This window comes from Octopus bimaculoides, chromosome 20 (genome assembly GCF_046866305.1).
Source record: "Octopus bimaculoides isolate indiv1 chromosome 20, ASM4686630v1, whole genome shotgun sequence".
NCBI classification, from domain to species: Eukaryota; Metazoa; Mollusca; class Cephalopoda; order Octopoda; family Octopodidae; genus Octopus; species Octopus bimaculoides.
In genome coordinates, this window is record NC_142947.1 from 22,103,488 (window position 1) to 22,110,509 (window position 7,022).

At 38.3% G+C, this 7,022-nt stretch overlaps 1 protein-coding gene, 1 non-coding gene and 1 pseudogene across 3 annotated transcripts in view; 1 reads left to right on the forward strand and 2 right to left on the reverse strand.

Annotated features, from left to right (window-relative positions):
• Trnar-ucu (transfer RNA arginine (anticodon UCU)) lies at window positions 1-73 on the forward strand. Its single transcript has one exon. It is a non-coding gene; the product is annotated as a tRNA-Arg (tRNA).
• Window positions 74-2,773: 2,700 nt separating this feature from the next.
• On the reverse strand, window positions 2,774-2,893 carry LOC128250386 (5S ribosomal RNA; annotated as a pseudogene).
• A 1,335-nt stretch (window positions 2,894-4,228) lies between these two features.
• The window catches only part of LOC106869970 (thymocyte selection-associated high mobility group box protein TOX), a 142,401-nt gene continuing 139,607 nt past the window's right edge, over window positions 4,229-7,022 (reverse strand). For both annotated transcript variants that reach the window (XM_089338223.1, XM_089338224.1), the window contains one exon: window positions 4,229-7,022. This exon is cut by the window's right edge and continues 4,570 nt beyond it. The gene's annotated coding sequence lies outside the window, so the exon portion shown is untranslated.

Genomic DNA, 7,022 nt, shown 5'->3' on the forward strand with positions numbered 1-7,022 from the left:
GTCCCTGTAGCGCAGGGGATAGCGCGCTGGACTTCTAATCCAGAGGTCGTGGGTTCGAATCCCACCAGGGATGAGGTGCTAACTTTTTAGTTGTATGATTGTAGAAAGTTATCGCTCATGTAACTTATTGGCCATCGGCTGTTTAACACAACAGTATTGAAGTGAAATACAAATGCTGTGAAGGGAAATTTGTTATAGACGTTAGGCAGAGAGTTGGCAGAAACGTTAGCACGCCGCGCGAAATGCTTAGCGGTATTTCGTCTGCCAGGACGTTCTGAGTTCAAATTCCGCCGTGGTCGACTTTGTCTTTCATCCTTTTGGGGTCGATAAATTAAGTACCAGTTACGCACTGGGATCGATTCAACCAACTTAATCCCTTTGTCCGTCCTTGTTTGTCCCCTCCATGTTTAGCCCCTTGTGAGCAATAAATAAATAAGAAACGTTAGCACACCGGGCGAAATGCTTAGTGGTATTTCGTCTGTCTTTATGATCTGAGTTCAAATTCCGCCAAGGTCGACTTTGTCTTTCATCCTTTTGGAATCGATAAATTAAGTACCAGTTGCATACTGGTTGATGTAATCGACTGGTCCCCACCCCAAGCATTTCGGGCCTTGTGCCTAGAGTAGAAAAGAATTTTATGTAGGCATGACTTCCTCTGTCGTCGTCAAGTCACGTGAGTTCAATCTCATTGCACGGTGAATTGCATAGTCTGGCAGGGTCTATGATAGATGTGTGATGGCATGGAGAGTGTGTGGATAGACATGTGAGGGAGATGGGGGGCTGCAGCCGGTGAGGTGCATAAGGGAGAGTCCTGTTGGCAAGATGGGTTGTGGGTGAGTTTTGAGAGAGAACAGTTTATGTGTGTATGGGGGAGGGGGAGTAATGGCTGTGAAAGGTATGTCTGTATGTATGGATAGCAGTGATTTTACTTAGCTGGATGTGTCTTAAAGCACAGCAAATCGCCAGAAGTCTTGGTCACATGTCATCTCCTCTGTGAGGCTCAACATCATTTCTCACCACTTCATCTCATGTCTTCTTGGGTCTGCCCCTTCCACAGGTTCTCTCTATGATTAGAGATCAGCATTTCTTCATGCAGCTGTCCTCATCCAAACGTGTCACACGATCATATTAATGCAGTATTCTCTTTTGTACACTATATCTGATGCTTCTTATACCCAAATTTTCTTTTAAAACATTTACATTCTGTTGTACATGCACACTGACATTACTCATCCAGTGGGGCCTACTGGCTTCATTCCTTTCAAGCCCTTGCATGTCCTCTGTAGTCACAGCCTATGTTTCACTGTAGCACAGCTGTACATACACAGACATCATACAGTCTGCTTTTCACTCTGAGGAAGAGACCCTTTGTAGCTACAAAGGTAGTAACACTATGAACTTTGCCCAGCCTGTTCTTATTCTAGCAACTATGCTTTCAGAGCATCCTCCTCTGCTGCTAACCTGGTCGCCTAGGCAACAGAAGCTTTCTACTACTTCTAAGGATTCCCCCAGACATTTGAGGAAGTCTGTTTTCTATACAATACATGTTTATTGTTCCTGTATATCTATCACACACAAAGACTATATTCTCTGTTAACCTTCCAATTATACTGATCTACCTTTTATGTGCCCATTGCTTGCACTGGGTTACACCATATGACATTTCTACCATCTTTTCTACATTTCAAGCAGGGTCTGAAGGGATTAGTAATTTGTCTGTTTCCCTATTTACTAGGACATTGGTCTTTGCTAAATTAACCCTAAAGCCATTTGATTACAGATCTTGCTGGAAGTTATTCAGCTATAAGAACAAGGTCATCAGCATAGAGGAGCTCCAGTCTTAAATTCCTGTTATGGCCTGGAAGACTATGATTAACAAGAGGGTACTAGGAACTGATCTTTGGTGAACTCTTACCTGTACACTAAATTTCTTGCTATGCTCATTGCTGACTTTTACAATCCATTATCAGGGACATTATTTGTAAGGTAAGTTCAAATTTTGAAACAGGGCCAGCTATTTCAGGGGAAGGACTAAATTCGATTACATTGATCCCAGGGCTCAACTGGTACTTATTTTATCGACCCCGAAAGGATATAAGGCAAAGTCGAGCTTGGCAGAATTTGAACTCAGAATATAAAGACAAACAAAATACTACTAAGCATTTTGACTGTGTGCTAATGATTCTGCCAGTTTGCTGCCTTACAGTGTAATAATTATTACATAGATTTCAGGCTTTGATAGATTTTCAACGAAAGGCCTTGTTGAAGTCAATGTGTCTGTGTTTGAGAACTGATCTAGACAGTCATATCCCAGGTTTCTGTAAGTAGATCATTACTGTCATATATCAGATGTGTAATTCTCAGGTTTTGTTGAAGTGTTGGCATATTATCAAATGGACACAAGTGCCAAGTGATATCTATGCACACATACACATATATATGAGGGAGTGCAGAAAAGTTCCTGGTTTTAGATAAAAGAAAATACAGGAGGATCAGTTAATTATGATTGTATTCAACATATTCCTCTCTCAGATTCACATACTTTATGTAGTACTCCTTCAGTTCTTCTAAGCCCCATAAAAGAACTCGGAAGGTTGGGTCTCCAACCAGGCCTTTCACAATACCTTTAAAGCCAGGAACTTTTCACCAACCCCTCATACATACATATCTATATTACACAGAAGTGTGTGTAAATACATAACCTTTAATCTTTTTACTTGTTTCAATAATTTTACTGCAGCCATGCTGGGATACCACCTTGGTAAAAGTGAGATGCTTACAGCCCCTATGTTTCCCAAGCAGTCACCCACCTTAAGTACTATCTAGGCCCAACATTACTTAACTTCAGTGATCAGATGTGAACTGGTACAGTCGATGTGATATGGCTGTAAGCAAAGCATCTATATATATATATATATATATATATATATATTATTTTATTAGCATTCTTGGATTTATAATTTTGAAATACTGTACTGACGAAGGAAATAAGTTCGGGTAATATGATTTACACCTCTTTAATCCTGAAACGCGTACGCAGTTAATCAAAGCCGGGTGAATTCGTTATTTTTTCTTTTTTGCCTTTGTAGTTGTGAGTATTTGTCTGCCTGGGAGTTATATTTTGGTAGAGAAATAGTAGTTTTGACTGCTATTTCTAATTTTCGGTGTGAGGTGAAGAAATTCTTGCTGAACCCTAATTTTAATTTATATAACTTTTACCGAATAATGGTTTTTTAACACACCAAACTACTTGGTAAAATTACTAATTATTAATTAATTATTAAGTTTTACCCTATATCTGTAAGAATCATCATCATCATCATCATCATCGTTTAACGTCCGCTTTCCATGCTAGCATGGGTTGGACGATTTGACTGAGGACTGGTGAAACCGGATGGCAACACCAGGCTCCAGTCTGATTTGGCAGAGTTTCTACAGCTGGATGCCCTTCCTAACGCCAACCACTCAGAGAGTGTAGTGGGTGCTTTTACGTGTCACCTGCACGAAAACGGCCACGCTCGAAATGGTGTCTTTTATGTGCCACCCGCACAAGCCAGTCCAGGGGCACTGGCAACGATCTCGCTCGAAAATCCTACAGGAGCCAGTCAGGCGGTACTGGCAACGGCCACGCTCAAAATGGTGCATCTCATGTGCCACCCGCACAAGAACCAGTCCAGGGGCACTGGCAACGATCTTACTTGGCTTGCCGGGTCTTCTCACGCACAGCCCATTTCCAAAGGTCTCGGTCCGTAGTCATCGCCTCGGTGAGGCCCAATGTACGAAGGTCTTGCCTCACCACCTCAGCCCAGGTCTTCCTGGGCCTACCTCTTCCACGGGTTCCCTCAACTGTTAGGGTGTGGCACTTTTTCACGCATAAGAATATATATATATATATATAGACACACATACACACTGACTTTTGCAAAAACTGGGCAGCAAGAAATGATGTGATCAATTGTTTTTATTATTATTTTCATAGTTCCATCACTGTGGTACATCTTCATCGCATACTGTTGATTTTTATAAATCCCATTCAATAGTAATTTAACCTATTAGAAAATACTGGATAAAGACAGGCTTATTTTCTTTAATGCTGAATAATGAAGAAAGCATTGCAAGAGAGTGGTGTTATCCATATTGACCAAAGCTACTGATGAGATTGAATGCCAATAGGGTTGCTTCATCAGGCATAGGGGAGGGAAGTTGGAAGAAATGAACAAAGAAGATGTGAAGTGTTGAAAACAGTTTATTTATCATATGTACAAACAAATGGAATCAGATGGGTCAGAGACTTGAGGTATACTCTCTCTCTCTCTTTCTCACATACACACACACACACATACAGATGCAAGTATGGAAACACACATGCCTAGAGGAAAAAGAAATATTCACACACAGTCACACATCCAAAAGTATGGCTGAGTACAGAAAGATAAAACTGGGGTGGGGGTGACAGAGCAGGGGGTATGGGGTGAGACTGTAGTAGTGAACTGGGGGGGATGGAAAAAAAAGAGGGCACCACCTGGAACTACTGTTTCAGCAATGGATGGGTGTTTTAAAAAGACATTTAATAAATAAATAAAAAAAGAAGAAAAAAAAAAAGAAGCATAAAAGAGTATCAGGTCGCTATGGTTCCAGTTGACAATACAACTTTTAAATGTTTGCAATGTGTTGTTAACTCTTTAGCATTCTGATTACTTTGTCAAACATTATGTTTATATAGTCACTTTATCTTGAATTACTCATGCATTGTCTCACAGCTTGAGATTTCAATATGATTTTTTTATTTTTAGAATGATATTGTAATGTAGATGTGAGAGGCTGGATCTAGCCAGATTGAATATAAAATAGGAAAAATATTTGGGCCGGATAGGGCTAGTCTAAATGCTAAAGAGACAATGTTAGTGTCAACTTTATAGATGAAATATTTTTATAATATTTGTGCCTGTATTACATTTCGGTCAACTTGATAACTGTTCAGTATCAGGTGCCTTACTCCTGGATATATATGTAGAACTGTGAGTGAATAAGAACACATTGACCTTAATTTGGAAATAAAGGATTTCTAGTTCAAACCCAGTGTGGTATCATTTGCATATCCAAGAATGTCTTAACCCTGATGACCAGATAACAAACCAACTGAAACAAGTCTAGATGGAAATATTACAAAAATATTTAATTCCTAAAGATGAGGCTATTAAATCTGAAATAATTATGTTAATTAACTACTTTGAGATAACTAAGACTCTGTTAAGTATTCTATGCCTATCACAACCTCCTGTTGCTGCCATTAAGGACCAGGCTGTGTGTGTATGTTTAAAATAGTGTTCATTAACTCTTATAAGATAACTAACCCATCTATAAGGCCATCACATTTTGTATTAGAAAGAAAAAAAAAGGGCTGCTTTCTCCAAGAATATATATATGTGTGTGTATATATATATTCTGTAAATAATAATATTTTTTTATAAGCGATCACCATGCACTGACTAAGGTAAATAGTCTAGTATTGCAGCATATAAGCCCTTGATATTGAGGGCTTATATGCCTCAATATTAGACTAGTTTCTTTAGTCAATATACAGCAATGGCAGACAAGCTTCAAGCTTATAAAATAAGTATTATTTACAGAATTATATATATTGGAAGGTTTGGAGGTGATGTACAGGAATTATATATTAGAAAAAATAATAAGGTACTCAGATATCTGGATGGTTGTACATTTACAGATTTTTATTAATATGTCACCTATTCTTGTAGGATTTTGAAAACCCTACAAGAATAAGTGCAAGCGCTAATATTTATAAAACATGTGACATATTAATAGAAATCTGTAAATGTACAACCATCCAGATATCTGAGTACCTTATTACTTTTTCTAATATATATATATATATATATATATATATATATATATATATACACACACATACACATGCACATATTAGTTTAAAATAATAACATCCTAAGTCATTCTTTTCTTATTTCAGGAAACTGAGCCAAATTTCTTTAGTGTGCTGAAGCATCCCATAGACTTTGTCTTCCTAGAAAGGATGAAAAGTCTGAAACTGGAATGAATACAAATCACATCAAAGTAGACAGGCAAGACAAGTTACAAGCCAAGTAACAAGCAAAATAACTGCCTTAGAAGAACAATACACGCTGAACATAAAATGGCAGAAATGTCTTGAGAGATTGTGTGGAAATTCTTTGGAAGCCTTTAAAACATTTGTCAGTTGTTTACATAGGGTCATTCTAGAATAATTTAGGAAAACTAGAAAGAGACAAAAAGCAATTAAATATAAAAAAAGAAAGAAAATTAACAAAAGAAATTTAATTTGAGATAATTTGAGAGTAATTCATCTAGTGATTAGATTAAATAGCCTGACACTCTTTAGTGGTCTCAAAAACTTAACAGGAAAGGAAACAAGGAAGAGAGAGAAGGGAAAGTTAGTTTAGCCTCAGATCAGCACTGATAGAGCAGACAGTTCCATGATCAGAGGCTTATCAATGCGTTCTTCCTTTTTAAAGACAACAGAGTTGTGATACGAGGGAGATTTTGACTGCATTTTCTAGCAGATCAAGTGACCATGTAGAGGATTCCTCATTGGCTTGAAGAAATTGTTTACTTCCAAGTCAACTTGCATCAAAGGGACTTACGAATAAAGGTGATCCAGAGCACAGATCACAGTCATCCTGCCTGTATTAATTGCCTGCTATTTCTTGCAAGCCAAGTGACTATGTAGAAGCATCCTCAAAGAAAGAAACTCTGAGAGAGAGAGAGAGATAGAGAGAGGTGGATAGATGCAAGGAGATCTGGTATTACAAGAGCAGGAAAATAAGAATATCATAGAAGTTCAGGTCTCACTTGTCTTTAGAGTCCTTTGTCCCTAGTAACAAAGGGATCACCTGTTAAGATCAGGAGTAGGATACTGAAGAAGGGAAAAGGAAAGGGGCAGGAATCAAATTCGGAGATACACACACACACACACACACATGCAAAAATCAATTGGCATGTACATA